Source organism: Diabrotica virgifera, chromosome 5 (assembly GCF_917563875.1).
Source record: "Diabrotica virgifera virgifera chromosome 5, PGI_DIABVI_V3a".
Classification (NCBI taxonomy): Eukaryota; Metazoa; Arthropoda; class Insecta; order Coleoptera; family Chrysomelidae; genus Diabrotica; species Diabrotica virgifera.
This window is the reverse complement of record NC_065447.1, coordinates 216,828,414-216,849,981: the sequence shown is the minus strand read 5'-3', so window position 1 is coordinate 216,849,981 and position 21,568 is coordinate 216,828,414. Positions and strand designations below refer to the sequence as shown.

Here is a 21,568-nt window from a genome sequence, read left to right as displayed (position 1 = left end):
AACGCGAATCTGAGATACCTAATTACAAAGTTATTGGGAAAATATATGAAAATGGAAAATATTAACGAAAACAGACGCATCACAGAAAAGTGAAAAATGTGCAAAATATCAGTTACTACACAAAAAAATATAAATTAAATATTGCGACTCGTAAATCTTTGAATAATTTCATAAAAATATTCAGGGATAGTATAAAAAACTTTTAAGTAATATTTAGTGATGAGTTTCTTCTTTTTTTGCAGCTCTATCTCATACACTCAAGCTATCGCTTCTTATATAAATGTCGCTTCTTCAATTTTTTGGCGACATTTGAATATTATGGTTGTTTATTTTGGACTAGTGAACATTTTTCCTTCTATTATTATTATCATTAAAATTACCCTCTATTGATTTTTAGTACCTGTCTGGCAACAGGGACAACACCGGACATTAAAATCTCATCAATGTAGTTGATTTTATTTCCCAATTGAAGTAGATGTGAGAATTGAATGTTTTGGGTTGGGTCATTAGCCGGAGTCCCCAAACATTTTAATTTTTTAATTAATATATTTGCCAGATTGAAAATATTAGATTTGAGAATTCCAGACCGGAAATCGCTTTTACAAGTTCATGAAAAATTTTAATAAATCACTTTTGTTTTTATTTCTTGAAAACAAAAGTCTAAGGCCCGGTACTTTATGTCTCGATTAACAGCCGGCAGCCGGTTAGTTAATCTGGGTTTAATCGGGACCTCTTTAGGGTCTCTTGCGTTGTAATAAATGCAATTATAATTATTATTATACTTATTTATAATTATACTGATACTTGTAATTGCATTCATTACAACGCAAGATACCCTAAATAGGTCCCGATTAATCCCCGGTTACTAACCGGCTGTTAATCGAGACACAAAGTACCGGGCCTAAGTCTATCTGTGAAAAAATAATCGGCTTTTGAAGGTTCTAAAAGATATATGAGTGATAGCTGATGGTAAAGATTCCAAAATACAACATACAAAATCGTAAATCTGATTTTGCTTTGTTTTTTTTTAAATATGTAATCATAAAAGTGAAAAAATAATTTCTTTCAAAATTAGTAGAAACTATAAGTAGTATAGAACGGATATTTACTGAATGTTACCAATCTGTGTAAGAAGTCAATTAAAAAAATTATAATATAGTGCTTCGGGAATCTTTAAAGATTTAAAACGGTATATTTAAAAGACCCCAATAAGGGTTACATCACAAAACAAAACGTTTTCGGATTAACAAGTAATCCATCATCAGTGTTAAGCCCTAAAATGATAAGTATAACCTAATTAATAAGAGACAATGTTGTAAAAGTTGACTAAGGTTAAGAATTGACTGAGGTCATACTTACAATAGCATGCATGCGTGAGCCACCAAAAAATTATGGGTAAAAACCCTTTAAAAGGTTTAAGATCTTATATTCTACTACATATTATGTTTAAGATAGTTGGATGTCCAACTATCTTAAACATCATATTAATATAAGATCTTGAAACATTTAAAGGGTTTTTACCCATAACTTTTTGGTGGCTCACGCATGCATGCTATTGTAAGTATGACCTCAGTCAATTCTTAACCTTAAGGCTGTATGACACTATGCATTTTCTTGTATCATTTCTAATACGTTTCTGATATGTCAAAAAAATGCGTAGTGTCATACACAGATACAAGAAACGATACAAGAATTTGTGTCGGGCACAGATTCTTGTACAAGAACTGCGCCAATTTCTGCGCAAAGAGCAAAAACGTAAAACCTGCTGGTAAAACTTCTAAATGTCATAATGGCGGATGAAAATGAGATCATATGATTTATGTCTTGATGAATTTATTTGTGTTTTTGTAGGTATTATTTATAAATCTTTTATTGATACTTAATATACCGTTTGGTATGGACTACTGTTCTACTAATAAACATATATTTAGCTTCTAATAAAGTTTAAACTATGTATAACTTTGGGTTTCATGTTGCATAATTTTTTAGTAGAGGAAAATACAATAGTTCCTAATTTGGATCAAACTGAAGATAATTCTAATGCAAATATTTTAGCAAAAATATCAAAACAAAATAAAAAACACAAATAATCAACAGTCAACGTAAAAATTCTAGTTAACATTAAATATTTGTTTTTAAAAGTTTATAAATTTTATAAAATCCTTAAAATCAGCTGTAGACGCAGTACTACTATACAAATGTAACGTGACACAGGGTGACAAACAAAATTTCGACCAATCACGTGCCGAATTTCATACAATTTTCGATACAAGAACTTGCATAGTATCATACAGGGCACAAATGTACGTACAAGAAACGATACAAGAAAATGTATATCAGAAACGATATCAGAAACGATATTAGAAATGATACAAGAAAATGCATAGTGTCATACAGCCTTTAGTCAACTTTTACAACATTGTCTCTTATTAATTAGGTTATACTTATCATTTTAGGGCTTAACACTGATGATGGATTACTTGTTAATCCGAAAACGTTTTGTTTTGTGATGTAACCCTTATTGGGGTCTTTTAAATATACCTTTTACAAAGGATCCTGTATTTTTTGTGATTTATGGTATACAGCCAGCTACAGGAATTTTATTTTCCTCGTGGATTTTTAAAGGGGAAGAAGCCAATAAATTAAGAAGCGAATTTTGAGTGAAAGGATGACTCTCGGTGTCCTACAGAAACTACCAGGAGTAAAAACTATCTCCAGAGAGGCAAAATTGAGACTACACAGAACAGTGATCCAGACCACAATCCGTTACGGAAGCGAAACATGGGTTGTGAACAAAAATCAAGAAAATATGCTGAACATAGCTGGGAGCGAGAGTAAAAGACGTTTGGAGGAGACGAGCAAATGCAGAGATCAGAGAGCTGTACTGGCAACTAGTAGAAATTAGCCAGATCGCCAGAACAAAGAGACTTGGATGATTACGTCATCTTGCGAGAATGGCTGAGAGGGGAAGGAAAGTATAGAACAGGACGACCACGGAAAAAGTGGCCAGAAGCGTGTAGGGAAGACCTTGGAACAATCGGTATACAAAATTGGAGGACTGCGGCATGGACACAGGAAAATGGAGGAAAAGAGTGAAAAAATTCCAAGCCACGGCCTGTTGAGCTGTATATATGTATGTTATAGTCAAAGCCCGAATTTCAGGCACTCCTAGGTTTGACTAGGCAATCCTCAGGTCTGACTGACGGTCTTAGTCAAAGCCCGAAATAAATTACAGTTTCGGCCTTTGACTAGTCAAACCTAGGACAGACTACGTTGGTCAGGCAAAGGTCGAAATTTAATTTTATGAAATCGGGGTTTGACTAGTCAAACCCCGATCAGCTATTAAAATGTCGTAATTTGTTAGATTAGGTTTAATAAAACGCCATTTTTTAATTTTAATGTTTATTATTTTTATTATGTCGTAATTAAAATAAAAAATAATAGTGTTGATTCTCACATGTTGAGGCATTATGACATTTAGTTTTTTATAAGTATCTCCAGAACACTTCTATTTAGAAAAACGAAAACTGGTACGCTTATTTATCTCCCAGATATAAATCGATTCCATTAATTACAAATTTCTAGTACCGGTCATAGGCGTCTGTTTTGGGTAGGGCAACGGATATTTTATCTCATAACTTTTTTGTCATTGACTTCTAAGCACTTTTGACACTGGATTATTAAATTGTGAGGTATTATAGTATTAAAAGGTACTTTTGCTCTAAGTAGGTAGGATGCACCGTTTCTAGAAAAGTCGATTTGAAAATTTTTCGTTTTTTTTTAATTTGAAAAAACATAAAAAAACTATTTAGAAAAACGAAAACTGGTACGTTTTTTTTGCAAAATTGTAGTACAGGTCATATGCGTCCGTTTTGGGTAGGGCGACTCAGGAAACAAATTGATAATTTTAGAGCTCTCATGCAGTTACTACTGAAATTTTTTTCCAAATTCAAAAAACTAAAAATTTTCAAATCGATTTTTCTAGAAAACGGTGCATTTTATAGACTTAAAGTAAGAGTAACTTTTAGTATTAGAATGCCTCATAATTTAATAATCCAGTGCCAAAAATGCTTAGAAGTTAAAGACAAAAAAGTTATGCGATAAAATAACCACTGCGCTACTCAAAACGGACGCCTATGACCTGTACTAGAAATTCGTAATTATTGATGGAATCGATTTATCTCTGGAAGATAAATAAGCGTACCAGTTTTCGTTTTTCTAAATAGAAGTGTTCTGGGGATATTTAAGAAAAACTAAATGCCATAATGCCTCAACATGTGAGAATAAACACTAATTTATTTATTTTAATTACGACAATATAAAAATAATAACCAATAAAATTAAAAAATGGCATTTTATTAAACCTAATCTAACAAATTACGACATTTTAATACCTGACCGGGGTTTGACTAGTCACAGCCCGATTTCATAAAATTTAATTTCGACCTTTGCCTGACCAACTTAGTCTCTCCTAGGTTTGACTAGTCAAAGGCCGAAACTGTAATTTATTTCGGCCTTTGACTAAGACCGTCAGTCAGACCTGAGGATTGCCTAGTCAAACCTAGGAGTGCCTGAAATTCGAGCTTTGACTATAACATATACACTGTTCTGCATGCACTTAACTTTCCTTATTAGTCCAGAAAGAAAAATTTTGAGTAGCATACAAGATAAAACAATTGACGGTTTATATAGAGTTGATACGAAACACGGAACAATAAACACACTTTTTTCAATAAATCAAATAAGAGAATGCAAAGAGAAATCTCCTAATTTCGAAGATGTTCCAGACGTTAAGCTGTCTCTGTCTCTAAGAGAAATTAGTACAAAAGATTCTAAATTTGGAAGACAAGGATTTATAAAATGATACTGCAATAAGAAATGCTCTTTCAAATTACGTAAATGTAAAAGGTCTAACGTATTGTGCAACTCTAAATGCCATAATGCGTCAACATGTGAGAATAAACACTAATTTTTTTTATTTTAATTACGACAACATAAAAATAATAAACATTAAAATTAAAAAATGACGTTTTATTAAACCTAATCTAACAAATTACATTTTAATAGCTGATCGGGGTTTGACTAGTCAAACCCCCATTTCATAAAATTTAATTTCGACCTTTGCCTGACCAACGTAGTCTCTCCTAAGTTTGACTAGTCAAAGGCCGAAATTGTAATTTATTTCGGGCTTTGACTAAGACCGTCAGTCAGACCTGAGGATTGCCTAGTCAAACCTAGGAGTGCCTGCAATTCGGGCTTTGACTATAACATATACACACATCAAAACAATCTAGGGGACACCTATATTAACAGCTTTAAATCAATGTTAGCTGCAAATGCAAAAATAAATTTATGATTTTAATATTTATTGCTGTTTTTTCGATTGTGGTAATGCTGAAGAAGAACTTGGACGGTAATGCCGAGGAGAATGGCTATAAAAAATAAAACGTTCAGTATGCGTTTTTATCTTTAAAATAAAAAGTAATATTTTTTTATTGGCACTTGATTTTCCATGTCTATGTGGATTTTTATTTAGTTTTGCAATTGCCAATAATGGAGAGACACCATTTAAATCGCGAAATGCAGTGGCGTGCTAGCGGGATGCTTAGACCTGGCAGAAGTGAAAGAGACGTTGCTGAGGTCCTCCACATGAACAGCAATGTCGCTAATTGTTTGTGGTTAAGGTTTCATGAAACTGGTGACGTTGCTGAACGTTATACAGGCCCGTACAAGGATATCAAACCAGATTGAAGACCGTTTTCTTAGGTTGCAGGCTTTGCGAGATCTCACTATAACTGCATCACAATTACAAATGAGGCAGCAAGGGACCCATCAGGTGTTCTTGAGTTACCAAACTATTAGAAATAAACTGCATGAAGTAGCTTTAGATGCTTGTAGACCTGTGAGAGTGCCTGTGTTATCCAGAGGAAATCGCGTTCGCCGACTTCAGTGGGTACAAGAACACGCAAATGGGGTTAGACGTGAGTGGACCTCTACTTTGTTCACAGATGAGTCTCGATTTGGATTTGGACCAGATACGAGACTGACAAGAATTTAGAGACGATCTGGCAATGCTGAACGATTGGTCGCCGCGCAGGAGGTTCATAGTCAGTAAGGCGGCAGCATAATGGTATTACCCCAGTTAATAGGGAAAAAAACATGAAAAAATGTTAAGCAGGGTTTTGAAGGTGCTAAACGGTACATAAGAGATAAATGATGATAATTCCGTGAAGACGTACAGCTAATTTTTTTTCTTCTTTTTTTTAAACAGGTACAAAGAATGACAATCTCAGTTTTTTGACTATAAAACGTTTCTTGTAAATTTTAGAGAAAAATGTTTTAAATAAGTGTTGTAGACCTTAAAAAGTTCTTGAATTTGATAGTACCCATATTAATATATATAAACAATTGACCTAGATAATTGCAAACAACTCTCATTTTTGCACTAATTTTTAAATATTAATAACTTTACTTTTTACACAATGATATATAATTTAACTACTTTAAATTATGCCATTTAATGGTTTCTTTAAGTGCACTAAATTTCAACCAGATTGACCAAATAGTTTATAAGTTATTCAATTTGTTTATCCCAGAGAGCAATTGTTTATACAACTGTTCTTGCCCTAACAGTGAATCTAGAGATATTTAGCAAATCGCAATCAATTATCCGAGAGTCTACTTTTAAGATGCATTAAGAAAAAATTAACATTTTATTAAAATTGTTATTAAAAAACTCGTTTGAAAAAGACCCTACTTTCTAGGTTATAAACAATTTGAATAACTTTGACAGTTTTTATGTCACACGCTTGCATGTAGGCTCACTGAAAAGCTGGTGAAAAAATACATATTAAAAAAGAAAAAATAATTTTATATGACAAATAGGAAACAAGTCAGTATTTTTTTTATAAATCAAATTTTGCATTGTTTATAAACATCTGTATTTTACGATCCAGTTTATAGATTGCATATGCAGTGAAATAATAAAAACTTATGACCTGTTAAACTGATGGTACTCGTGAAACACCTCCAACGAAAGTGAAGGTGGGAATTGTTCAAGCTTCGCTTCCTTTTTTGGGAAAAAACTGCAATATATTATCACCTTCCATAGCATGCACAACCTTCTTTTTTAACTGGAGTAGCTCAAGAAAATAATAATTTCTGACGAAAAATATATAAGAACCCAACGTATTTTCTTAGATGAAAATGTTTAAAACTATTACAACTATAATAGATAGATTTTGCTTTTGCGCCTTTTTTTTCAAAATATATGTTATTGTTCGGAGCAGAGAGTTGCGTCAATATTATGAGTATATCAGTATCATTACCAATTATTACAATGGTCTTGTTAGTTTCATATGTATGTTCGTGAAGAGCTGTCTGCACTATTAATACGTCTGCATCTTCATCTGCTACTTTAGTTCGGTACCCAGATTTGTTGAGCTCTGCACATAAAAGTTGAATCAATTGCTTTTTATTTTTACTAACTGCTAAAAATATTTTTTGTTTTATGGATAAGATCGTGTTTTCAACCAATTTATTTTCTGGGCCTGAGCTAATTATTATTGTATATTTATATAAATAATATTCTTTAATTAGTAAAATATAAGTAATCCTTACGAGAAATTATTGTAAAATTAAAGCAAGTAATAGCAATTAAACTGCAAATTTTTTCAACATGTTTCAAATTGGGATTCCATTCTAAAAAATAAAACGAAGCTATTCTCACCTTCACATTTGTTGGCGGTGTTTCACGAGTACCATCAGTTTAATGAGTCATGACTTTTTATTTTTTTTACTGCATATGCAATCTATAAACTGGATCGTAAAATATAGACTTTCTTAAACAACTTATTCAATTTTCAGCTCTTAATGTTTATAAAAAATGGAAATATGATTTATTGAAAAAAAATTCTAACTCGATTTCTATTAGTCATATAAAATCCACTTTATTATTTTAATGTGTATATTTTCACCAGCTTTTCAGTGAGCCTACATACGAGCGTGTAACGTAAAAATTGTCAAAGTTAGTCTAATTGTTTATAACCTAAAAAGTAGGGTCTTTTTTAGGGGGTTTTTTTAACAACAATTTTGATAAAATCTTAAAACATTTTCAATAAATCTTAAAACTAAAGTCTCAAATAATCGATTGCGATTTGTAAAATATCTCTAGAGTCACTGTTAGGGCAAGAACAGTTGTTTAAACAATTGCTGTCTGGGATAAACAAATTGAATAACTTATAAACTATTTGGTCGATCTGGTTGAAATTTAGCTCACTAAAATAACCCATTAATTGGCATAATTTAAAGTAGTTAAATTAAATATCGTTGTGCAAAAAATACAGTTATTAATATTTAACAATTAGTGCAAAAATGAGAGTTTTTTACAATTATCTCGGTCAATTGTTTATATATTGCAATATGTGTCACACCAAATTGAAGAACTTTTTAAGGTCTACAATATTTATTTGAAACATTTTTCTCTAAAATGGATAAGAAACGTTTTATAGTAAAAAAACTTAGTTTTTCATTCTTTATAACTGTTTTAAAAAAAGAAGAAGAAAAATTAGCTGTACGTCTTCACGGAATTATCATCATTTATACCTCATCTATCGCTTAAAACCTTCAAAACCCTGCTTAACATTTTTACGTGAAATCGATGATTTTTTTCCCTATTAACTGGTGTATATGGAGTGGCATCACTCTTGGTGTAATAACCAATCTCGTTTGTCTGGAACGGTTTATAAATGCAACAGGCTACCACGATATTATTCTTGAAATTATTGTTGTACCTTTTGCATAACAAGTTGGTTCCCAATTTCAATTAGTGCACGACAATGCGCGTCCACATAATGCCATGGTCTTGCAATCATTCCTCGAAGATTGAAAATTGAGGTTTTATCATGGCCTGCACAACCGCCAGATTTAAACCCAATTGAACATGTATGGGACATATTGGGCAGATGCATTTTACAACAAAATATTGCGTTCAATACAAGACAGTAACTGTTTTGAGTGCCTTTCAATGGAGTGGAGCAAAATATCGCAGAAAGACACTGACCATCTAATCATAAGTTAAACTAACAGATGTAGGACAATAATCAACAACCGTGGAGGTCATACACTATACTAACTTAGCCTAAAGACTACTTTGTTGGGAGTTTAGGGACAATAAATTAGTTTTTTTTTAATTTTTTTATGTTAGAATTTTTTGACTTATGGATTTCTCTCTTAATTTATCTAAGAGCTATTGCGATCTAAGAAAATATGTTTATTTTATATTCGGGACACAAAAAATCTTTTTTTAAATATTTGAAATAAATTATTTGAAATCCGTCTGTAATCTTGCATTTTGTTTTTGTCCCCTAGATTATTTGGATGTGTGTATGTATCTATATACATAAAATCATTTCTATTACAAAGTAAAATAAGAACAAATTCTCTACGACGATACAATCCGCTTATTTGTGTTTTTAATACTTAAAAACATACATTCGACAGGTCTTAGTTAAACCTAAAGTTAAATACCCTTTAATTTGATTATTTTCTTAGTAAACCAACTCGTTCGTTAAGTCCTTGAAAGAATTTCACCATTAGACTGGAAAATATTAATATTCCATAATCTCGAATTACAAAACCCTGACCTAACCTAAAAACCTATATTTCTAGCTTATATTATTCAAGAATTTGATCGTGTTTCGTCATAATTCACAAAACAATCGACAAACCGTGAATTATCGACGACGGGTTAAATTCAACAGGGCAAAATTGTATCAATGTAGGTTAATTTATGGTTTTAGCAATAAATAAAGTACTGTATACCAACTTTACAATGAGGACGTTTAGATTGGAATAAATTCATTTTCTCGAGAATGGGCGATTTTGGAGGGAAATGCCGAAACAGGTCAATTTTTATTTTTAAATTATGATTTTTTGGCATATACATCATACTAGTGACGTCATCCATCTGGGCGTGATGACGTAATCGATAATTTTTTTAAATGAGAGTAAGGGTCGTTTGATAGCTCATTTGAAAGGTTATTTAATTCTCTATTCAGTAATATAAGCGTTAACAATATTTACCTATTTATACAGGGTGTCCAAATTTTTTTTTAATTATATTAATTGAGACAAAAAAAAAGAATGTACGTAATTCATTTAATTCAGAAAACAGAAAAAAAGTTTATTTGACAAATAAATATTACTTTTCACTTAAATTCAATGTTAAAGCTGCCACCCACCTATCTCTTAGCAGTTTGAACATTGACTTTAAGCGAAAAGCAATGTTTATTTTGCGAAATAAATATATTTACCTGTTTTATGACAGCAGCAAAATGTATTATGAATTAAATAAATTGCTTACATTCTTCTTTTGTGTCAATTAATTTTCGTCTCAAAAAAAATTTTTTTGGACACCCTGTAAAATAATTATGTTAATGTTTATAATACTGAATAGACAATAAAGAATTGAATACTCTTTTAAATGAGCTAGCACACGACTCCAATTCTCATTTAAAAAATCATCGTTTCGTCATCACTCCCAAATTGATGACGTCACTAGTATGATATACATGCCAGAAAAATCATAATTCAAAAATAAAAATCGACATGTTTCGGGATTTATTTCCATTCTTGAGAAAATGAATTTATTCCAACCTAAACGTCCTCACTGTATAATATAGTATACGTTAAACTAGTCTGATAACTAATCTAATTTGAAAGAAAAAATAGTTATTTTCCTAACAAGTGCAGAAAGTCATACTTTTCCGCACGCGATTGCAGTTTGCCGAACGAAGCGAAGCGGAGTTCGGCAAGCAGTCGAGTGCGGAAAAGAGACTTTCTGCAAGAGTTAGGAACAATATTTTTTCTACGAGCATTTAAAAATGACCAAATCTTAATCAATTAATTGAATTAATATAAAAATACATACACAAATTAAATCTTTGACAAGGTTATGACGACGATCTAATAACACCGAATTAAATTCAATGCGGTGCCTAAATTCCTGTTATGTACAGGTTTTAATATTTTAAAGGCAAAGCAACGATGTCAAACAAAGCAATTATTGTCAAGAAGCACGTCACATATTTTAAAATTGATCTATACTTACGAATTAAAAAATAATTCAGTGATTTAGATGGCATCAAGTGACGAAGAACTACCTCCATCTATCCTCGACATTGTCAATTATCTTAATTTGTTACCGGAAAAATCAGCAAACAGGTACAAGAAAGAATACAATATTTTTATGAGCTGGTGTAAAGAAAAAAGTGTAAATATCTTAAAAGAGGAAGTGTTGTTTGGCTTATTTTATTAGTCTATCCAAAATCTGCAAACCAAATACTTTGTGGTCCCGCTATTCCATGCTCAAGTCAGTATTAAAAATTGAAAAAAAATGTCAATATAGGCGATTATTTTAAGTTAACAGCATATTTGAAGAAAAAAGCGTAGGATTCAGTTGTACGTTCAATATAAACATTGTAAATAATAAATAGATATAATTAAAATTACATATTTTGTATTTGATAATAATAAAATTGTTAAAAAGTTGACTTAAATCTTTGACAATGTTGTCAAAACCAAACTTTCAATATAATTAGTTAGCATGACGACGATCTTGGTTTCCATGACGGTGGATACGCGTGCGGAAAAGTAAAAACCGCGTGCGGAAAAGTAAACCGCGTGCGGAAAAGTAACACGCGTGCGGAAAAGTAAAACTTTCTAAACTAAAATGCGTGCGCGAAAGTAGACATTTTTGCACGCTCGTAGAAAAAATATTTTTCCAAAAAATTCTTTTATTTTATTCGATATAGTGTGATTTTAGCTCAATACAAAGATTCCAGCGATTTTCCAACTTCTTTATGCCGTCCGAATAAGTGTAGAACTATAGTGAAGCGTCGCAGCTCGCCAAGCACATTGCTAGGACCATCGTCGAAGAAACAAATCCATTAATTTAAATAGCAGTGAACATAGTGAAGCCTCCCACCCCGCCAGGCAGCTCGCCAGGCAGCTCGCTTTTTGTTTTTAGTGCCTGGCGAGGTGCGATGCTTCAATATATCTTCTTCTTCTTTTTTTGGCATCATAACCCTGGATGGGTCTTTGCCTGTCTGGCTATGTCTTTACATTCAGATCTCTCTTGTGCCCTTCTCCTCCATTGTCTTATATTCATGGTTTTCAGGTCGTCTTCCACGTCATCCAACCATCTCGTCCTGGGCCTTCCTTTCTTTCGCCTTCCTACCGGCTTCCACCGTAATATTTTCTTTGTCGTTTTCATATCTTCTTGTCGCTGAACATGTCCCAGCCATGACAGTCTTTGACTTTTCACAAATCTTACAATATCTTCATTCAGTTCATTAATCTTGTCGTTTCTCTTGATTTTCCATGTGCCGTCTTCCTCTTGCACCGGGCCATATACTTTTCACAGTATCTTTCTCTCGAATGTCCTGAGTTGGGCTTCATCGCTTTTCGTCATCACCCAGGTTTCACAACCATAGGTCACCACGAGTCTAATTAAGGTTCTGTAGATAGTCATTTTGGTTCTTTTGTCTAATAATTTCGATGTTAGCAATGCTTTTTTATGCCCTTTTATTAGCAATGCTTCAATATACACACATGTCCAAAAGTTTGGAATACGTACAAATAATATATCTACGCCTATGGTGGTTTCAAAACTGTTGTTGATATTCATTTTAGAGCGTTTTTACATGAAAATGATAAAAACTTTGAATCGTTTTTGTATCATTTTGCCCATGTTGGTCACATTCAACTGATTAGCGTATTTACACATTATTTCAGTCTGTGTTTAAATTTGAATTGAGCTGTTTAAAAATGCTTAGAAACGTGATATCTCACTTTGACAGATCTAGGGTAATTGTTTTGTTACAACAGGGCTTTAGTCAAAGTGATATCGCGAATATTGTTGATGTTACTCAGAGTGCTGTATCTAAAATTAAAAAAAAATCCAAGAGACAAATGACGTCAAGGATCGTCCCAGAAGTGGTAGAAGTCGATGTAAAACAGCAGCACAAGATCGGCAGATAACATTGATAGCTCGAAGAAATCGTCTGGAATCTACAACTGATATATCCAGAGGAATTTGTGGGCTGCAAGGACTGAATATTTCACGGCAAACAATAACACGCCGACTAAATGCGGTAAATTTGTATCGTAGAAGTCCCTTACATGTTCCTAAACTAACCTACCAACACAAAATAGTAAGGTTGCAATGGGCTAGAGAAATGGTGCAACATGGTCCTACTGGAATAACGTGATGTTCTCTGATGAGTCAAAAATTGGCTTGGTATCTGATTCGTGAATAACACTGGTTTGGAGGGCCCCAGGACGACAAGCCCGACTAGAAACAGCCCAACCGTGTGTCCCCTTTGAAGGTGGCAGTATTATGGTTTGGGGTGGTATTATGAGTGGTACACGGACGCCACTGCTGGTTCTGGAGCGAAGTGTCACTGGTGCTGTGTACATCGAGGAAGTTTTAAATCCTGTAGTACGTCTATTCCGAGGGGCAGTAGGTGATGAATTTGTGTTTATGCATGACAACGCACCTCCTCATCGAACAGCAGCAGTACAAAATTTTCTGGAAGAAGAAGGAATATCTACATTACAGTGGTCCTCGAATTCCCCCGATATGAACGTTATTGAATATGCTTGGGACATTCTCAAAACACGCATCAAAAAGCGAAACATCCCCCTATTACACTTCGCGAACTAAAAGATGCTGCTCGTAAAGAATGGGAGAGAATTCCGCAAGCCCAGCTCGACCAGTTAATCGGCAGCATGCCAAATCGCCTACAGGCATGCATACAGGCCAATGGAGGAAATACTAATGATTACTTTTATTGAAAATTATTTTTTTCTTTACCAATTTATTTTTAAATGTAAGTTGTACTTTCAAGTTTTTCACTCCAAGAGAATAAATAATTTTTTTTGCATATCGTTTATTTGGCTTTGAGATTTATTTAGTATTGTTAAGAATTGAAACAAAATGATGTTTAACTATTCAGAAAAGTTTATATATAAAAATCAATAAAAATACGAAATATTCCAATATTCCAAACTTTTGGACATGTGTGTATACCTACACTAATATGATTCTGGAAGTTTTGCAAAATAGGTGTTTGTTTACAAGTCATCTATTCAGATTTGGGAACACATAATAATCGCAGGGGGCCAAATCCGGAGAATAAGCCGCATGAGAAAGCAATTTGAAACCTAACTCACGAATTTTTGCCATTGTCATAATTCTCTTGGGAGTCGGTGCATTCTCTTGGAGAAACAAAACTTTTTCTTCTGCATATGGAGTCCCTTTTCACAGAGTTTCTGCTCCAGTTTGTCCAATAATACACAATAATATTGGTTATTGATAATTTTACCCCTTTCAAAATAATAAATTAAAATTATGTTAAGCCGTTATGGCTTGCAAATTTTAGAAGCCTCGGAGGTGTGACCAGAGAAGGTTCCCATTGTTTTCAGTCTGGTGGGATGTAGAGTCATATTTTTGATGTTGTTTTATGTGCTATTAGATTGAAAACTTAGTCTTTTGTAGCAGTTGCCGCTAGGGCATCCCTGCCATTTCGTTCGTTGCAATCCGTAACTGCACGCCGGGGTTTGTCCTGGTTGGGTCAGAGAGAGCAGCATATGTGTCTCCTGATGAGAGACTAATAAGTTTCGAAATCGGTAGAGGTGCTTGCTGCACTCTGATTGAACTAGAATATAATGCGGCTGAGGTTTTGTGTTGCAACGAAATTGAAAATTGTTTTTCATTTTTAAAAGTATGCCTTTGTAATCCTAAAATGCAGTGGCCATTAGCATTTTGACCCATTGATCGAGTTTTGACCGCTTCGAAGCACTTTAGCTGGCTTCAGTCCATTTCCTTGCATTCATTATTCGTATGGTCTCCAGTGTAGTATTTCCTTGTTCGTCTCCGTGTCTGATTTTGTGCCCCGCAAATTTTCATTTAGATTCGGCTACTTTTTCTCTTACATCCTTCAACTTTGTAATATTTCGAATTCACTCGTTTCGTTTTTTCTCCTTCGAGCGTATTTGCAACATCTGTTGTTCCATTCCATATTCTAGATCTAAACCATCCCAAGTGAATACACCAAAGTACTGCAGTTCCTAAAAGACACTAATGCCTGGTTGCACCACCAGATCTTAAGCTTAAGACAAGAATAAGATAAGAATTTAATATAATAGAATTATACTATAATAAGGATATTAAATATAATGATAGATATAATTAATAATAAGGCAAGAATCGAAAATTATGGTGCAAGGTATGTGATACTCAAGGCGGCCCTATATACAGGGTGTTTCATTAATAATTAGCCATATAGTAACTGGCGAAACCTTAGCACAAAATACGAAGATTTAAACTAAAACACTTAAATAAAATGTGGTTCCTTACTGAGTTACAGGGTGTTTTATCTAAAAATTTGAAAACTATGTTTGCTCAGCATTTTAAAACTATTCGGCGTATCCTTTTCATACTTGGCAGATAGTGCGACTACTATACACCCTACTAAATTATGATAAACAAACGCTTCTAGCTACTACCAGAGGCGTACGACAGGGGGTAGTGAATGGTTGACCCTTCTCAAATTCTACGTCACTAGAGGAATTACTATTTTAGTACCATTTTTAGATTCTCCAATACTTTCTACGTAAATAATATACTCATTGGTAACGTTAAAGTCATTAGTTTTCGAGATATTTGAAGTTAAATATGAAACGGCACAGTTATTTTGATTAATTTATGATATGATTCATACGATTAAAATTTAAAAACTATTTGTACCCAGTACTTAAAACTATTTGGCGTATCCTTATCATACTACTAAATTAAGATAAAAAATAAACGTTTCTAGCTACTACCAGAGGCGTACGACAGGGGATAGTGGCTAGTCGACCCTTCCCAAATTCTACGCCACTGACGAAAATGCTATTTTAGTGTAATTTTTTGATTTTTTAATACTTTTTATGTAAATAATATACTCTTCATTCGAAACGATAAAATGATTAGTTTTTGAGATATTTGAAATTAAAAATGAAGCGACACAATACATTAATCAAAATAACCGTGTCGTTTCATTTTTAACTTCAAAGATCTCGAAAACTAATGACTTTGTCGTTACGAATGAAGAGTATAGTATTTTCATAGAAAGTATTGGAGAATCCAAAAATTGAACTAAAATAGCAATTCCGCCAGTGCGTAGAAATTGGAAAGGGTCAACCATTCACTTTCCCCCGTCGTACGCCTCTGGTAATAGACAGAAACGTTTGTTTAACATAATTTAGTAGTTTGTACAGTACCTATACTTCCTGCCAAGTATGAAAAGGATACATCGAATAGTTTTAAAATGCTAAGCAAAAATAGTTTTTAAATTTTTAGATAAAACACCCTGTAACTCAGTAAGGAACCACATTTTATTTAAGTGATTTAGGTTAAATCTTCGTATTTTGTGCTAAGGTTTCTCCAGTCACTATATGGACAATTATTAATGAAACACCCTGTATAAGTTGAGCTGGGCTAAGCTGGAACTTAAGATCTGTTGGTGCAACCAGGCATCTTTTTAATAAAATTTAATACCTATTTCAGATGTTCCACGCCAACAGCCTTGGTTGTCGAGGCATTATTTTTTCTCATCACTGTATGTAGTTTTATGTTATGGCCCTGGCACAATAATCCCACTGTCCAGGGTTGGAAACACTGTATGTAATTCCTATGATTATCAGAACTCCTCGTTACATATTTTTTAATGTCCCTAGTAATGATTTACGTTCACTACTACGTTATTATGTTGGCTATTACAAAAAACTCCTTTAAAGTTTTTCAAGGAAGTCGGATGATTAGCATAAAACAAATCTATTCCCTGAAACCACCCGCCCTTGAACCGCGGGCTAAGGTCGAAAGTTATTAATAAACCCCGAATTGTGAGACACGTAATGGTATCAATCAGTGATGGTATCATACGCCAGGGCAGATAAATAAAAATGAGCGATTTCAGGGTAAAAATCAATACAGGTATTTGAAGGTGCTAAATCGTAGGGGGGACATAGTTAATTAAAAATACATACAGAGGTACTCGCAAATCAACCTCAGTTTTTTTATAAACACAGGCTAAAGTCAGAAAATATGGTTTTTTGCCTGTAGCATTTTTTGTATCATGTTTACAGCAAAAGTTGTATTATGAAAGTTATGTATCATAAAAAAACAATTAATTTTAATTTTGATTAGTTAAAATTGATAAATAATTAACCGAGATAATTGCAAAAAACCACATTTTTTGCACTATTTTGTAAATGTTAATAACTTTTACTAAATATGACCTAAGGAACATATTGTACCTTAATTATGAGGATATTATGTGCCCTTACTAGAGTGCAAAGTATCAAGAAGATCGTTTTGTTAGTTTACTAGTTACGTTAATTGTTTATCCAAAACATTGAATGTTTAAACATCTATTGTTGCCCAAGGGGTATTTTCAGAGCTTTTTAGCCAAGTGGAATGAGTTTTTAAAGACTCAAACTACTAAGAAATTAAAAAAAAAATGATACATTTATTATTTAAATGCTCTTAAACAAGTCGTTTAATAAATAGCGAGTTTTTCCTTATAAACATTTAGAATAACTTTGTTATTTTTCACGACAAATAATTATAATTAGTTGTATCAGAAAAGTGGTAAAAAACACATATTAAAAACTAAAAATAAACTTTCTATGACCAATAATACCCAACTTATACTTTTTTTTTTGAAAAATCGTATCTGTATTGTTTATAAATATTAAGAGTCGAAATTTGCAAAAAATCATAATAGACATCTATATTTTACATTGCAATTAATAACTACTGTATATCTTGTATTTAAAATGAGTAATAACCCTTTAAAATGAAGGTACTCGAGCTGACTTAACTGGGACCGTGTGATGGGGGAAGGATCTCTGAGTCCGCTTTCGCGCTTCGAGATTTTGGTATGGAAAGTTCAAATTGGAGCACTTGAAAATTTTTACAATAACTCCGCTTCCAGAGAACGTAGAGCCTTAATTTTTTTTTAAATTGGGGTAACTGGAGGAAATAATAACGACTAGCTAATTTCCACTCACCGGAAAAATCGGGAAATTCTGGAAAATGGACTTTTTTATTCAACATTCATTTACAACGTTAACACTAATATATTTCAATAAATATTTTCATAGCATATTATAAATTTGTAAATAAATAATAAATGTACAGTATATATATATCTTTATATAGATATACAGGGTGGTTCATCGTATTTGCCTCGGTCTCTGTACGGAAAACGACTTGATATTTAAAAAAATATTCTTGACAGCAATTTACAGGGCAATTAACACTACAATCTAAAACTAATGAAAATTATACAGGGTGCTTCAAAAAAGAGGGGTATATTAAAGTTATATTTTCTCTTATGGAACACCCTACTCGTGAGCCATTTTTGAATTTTCCTTAAAAAAATAAGCTATATTTTTATAAGGGTTTCCTACACGTAAATACATGGTGTTTTGATTTATTTCAATTTTTATAAGAATGTAAGGTTTAAGAAAAAAAAATTAATATCTACGAATCTAAGAATCCGTGACAAAATTTTTCTTGGATCTTTATAATAGACTATTCAGCATATTGGAACAGATATTTATTGTAATAATATTTATAATTATTTAATCGTACATTTTTAGATTTAAAAATTAATTAAAAACAAAAACATTCAACAAAACTGAAAACATAAACAAAAACATACCTCATTATAGGGCCAAAACTAGTTTTAATGTGTATCTACAAAAACACATAATATGTTTTTGTTTATGTTTTCAGTTTTGTTGAATGTTTTTGTTTTTAATTAATTTTTAAATCTAAAAATGTACGATTAAATAATTATAAATATTATTAAGTATGTGTTTTTGTGTTTTGTGTTTCTCCACAATACACCAGGGTAGAAAAATAAATATGAGCGATTTCAGGGTAAAAATCAATACAGGTATTTAAAGGTGCTAAATCGTAGGGGGATATAGTTTATTAATAATACATACAGAGGTACTCGTAAATCGACCTCATTTTTTTATAAACAAAGACCAAAGTCAGAAAATATTAGTTTAACATAGTTTACAAAATCTCAAGAAGATCTGTTTGTTAGTTTACAAGTTATATTAAATGTTTATCCCAGACATCGAATATTTAAACAATCATTGTTGCCCAAGGAGTGTTTTCAGAGCTTTTTGGCAAAGTGCAATGACTACTTAAAAACTCAAAGTACTAAGTAAGTTAGAAAAAATAATATATTTATTTTTTAAATGTTGTTAAACAAGTCGATAAAAAAATGGTAAGTTTTTTCCTTATAAACAATTAGAATATCTTTGTCATTTTTTCTGATAAATAATTATAATTGGATGTGTCAAAAAGCTGGTAAAAAAATGTACATTAAAATAAAAAAAAAACTTTCTAGGACCTATAATAGCCAAGTTATACTTTTTTTTTGAAAAATCACATCTCTATTGTTTATAAATATTAAGAGTTGAAATTTTTAGAGCATGGTAATAAATATCTATATTTTATGACAATTGATAAGTACGAACTATTTTCTATATAAAACGAGTAATAACCCTTTAAAGTCAAGTTACTCACGCTGACTGAGCTGGGACCGTGTGATATGGAAGAATGTCGGAGTCCAGTTTCTCGCGTTGAGATTTTGCTATAAAAAGTTCAATTTGGAGCGCTTGAAAAATTTTACAATATCTCACCTTCCAGACAACGTAGAGCCTTTAATTTTTTTTGGGGTAACTCGACGAAAGTATACCAACTAGCTAATTTTCATTGGCCGAAAAAATCGGAAAATTCTGGAAAATGTATTTTTTATTCAACATTCATTTACAACGTTAGCACTAATACATTTTGATAAATATTTTCATAAAAAATTATAAATTTGTGAATAAATATTAAAATATAATTATAGTATGTATACAGGGTTGTTCATTTTATTCGCCTCGGTGTCTGTACGGAAAACGAATTGATTTAAAAAAAATTCTTCATAGAAATATACAGGGCCATTAACACTACAATTTAAAAATAATATGAATTATACAGGGTGCTTTAAAAAAGAGTGGTATATCAAAGACATATTTTCTATAGAACACTCTACACCTGATGAAATTTTTGAATTTGCCCTTAAACAATAAGCTAGACTATACCTAAGTGCAGGGTGTTTTGATTTATTTCAATTTAAAAAAAATGTAATGTTTTAAAAAAAAAATAAACAGGTATTTACGAATCTAAGAATCGGTGACAAATTTTTTTTGGATCTTCATAATAGACTATTTAGCATATTTAAGCAGATTTTTATTGTAACAAAATTTATAATTACATGATCGTACAAAAAAAAAACGTTCTCAAATTGAAAAAAAATGTATAGATTATAATTATTGATCTTCGTTAATTCTACACAGTTTTTGTACAGGTTCATCAATTTCTTCCACATTATCCATAATTTCTTAAAATAAATCAATTGTACCGAGCTTTGCATAAATTGCAAATATGATACTGATGAACAAAGATGCTACAACCTTTTGACAGTTATTATAGATGACAAAAGTGAAGTTGAAGAAGATTTGTTTAAAAAAAATAGAGATAATGTTTAAGAAATTAATAAATCTGTACATAAACTGTGTATAATTAACGAAGATCAATAATTATAATCTATACATATACATTTTTTCTTAATTTGAGAATGTTTTTGTTTCCAATTAGTTTTTAAATCTTAAAATGTACGATCAATGGCCGGTTTCACCAACGACGAATAGTAGTTTATTCTATGATTAAAGTTATTCGACCAATAAACTGGCATATCTCCATTTTACTAACGTCAAATAAGACTTATTTTATTTATTTATCAAAAAAATACTTACTCTTTGACTAAATTGGCAAGTTAATCTGACTGTAAATATTTAGAAGAAAGTAAATTCGCCAGTTTCACTTTAAATTATTAAAATTATATTGAAACAAAATATAAACTTAAACATCTAATACATTTTATTGGACGAATAGCATTCATTGATTTATTTGTTGTTGGGGAAATTGGACCTAAGTAATTATAAATTTTGTTACAATAAACATCTGTTTAAATATGCGAAATAGTCTATTATGAAGATACAAGAAATAATTGTCAACGATTCTTAGATTCGTAAATATTTATTTTTTTCTAAAATTTTACATTTTTCTAAAAATTTAAATGAATTAAAACACCCTGTACTTAGGTATAGTCTAGCTAGCAGCTAGCATATTGTTTCAATTTGAGCAATTCAAAAATTTCATCAGGTGTAGGGTGTTCAATAAAAAATATATCTTTGACATACCACTCTTTTTTGAAGCACCCTGTATAATTCATATTATTTTTAGATTGTAGTGTTAATGGCTTTGTATATTTCTATGAAGAATTTTTTTTAAATCAAGTCGTTTTCCGTACAAACACTGAGGCGAATAAAATGAACAACCCTGTATATAAATAAATATATAGGTACATACCATAATTATACTTTAATATTT

The 21,568-nt window shown here is 31.8% G+C and overlaps 2 protein-coding genes across 3 annotated transcripts in view; one reads left to right on the top strand and one right to left on the bottom strand.

Annotated features, from left to right (window-relative positions):
• The window catches only part of LOC126884622 (protein HGV2), a 100,327-nt gene that overhangs the window by 31,485 nt on the left and 47,274 nt on the right, over positions 1-21,568 (bottom strand). The gene's annotated exons all lie outside the window — the stretch shown is intronic.
• Positions 1-21,568, top strand: part of LOC126884623 (uncharacterized) — a 54,312-nt gene that overhangs the window by 601 nt on the left and 32,143 nt on the right. The window lies entirely within an intron of this gene.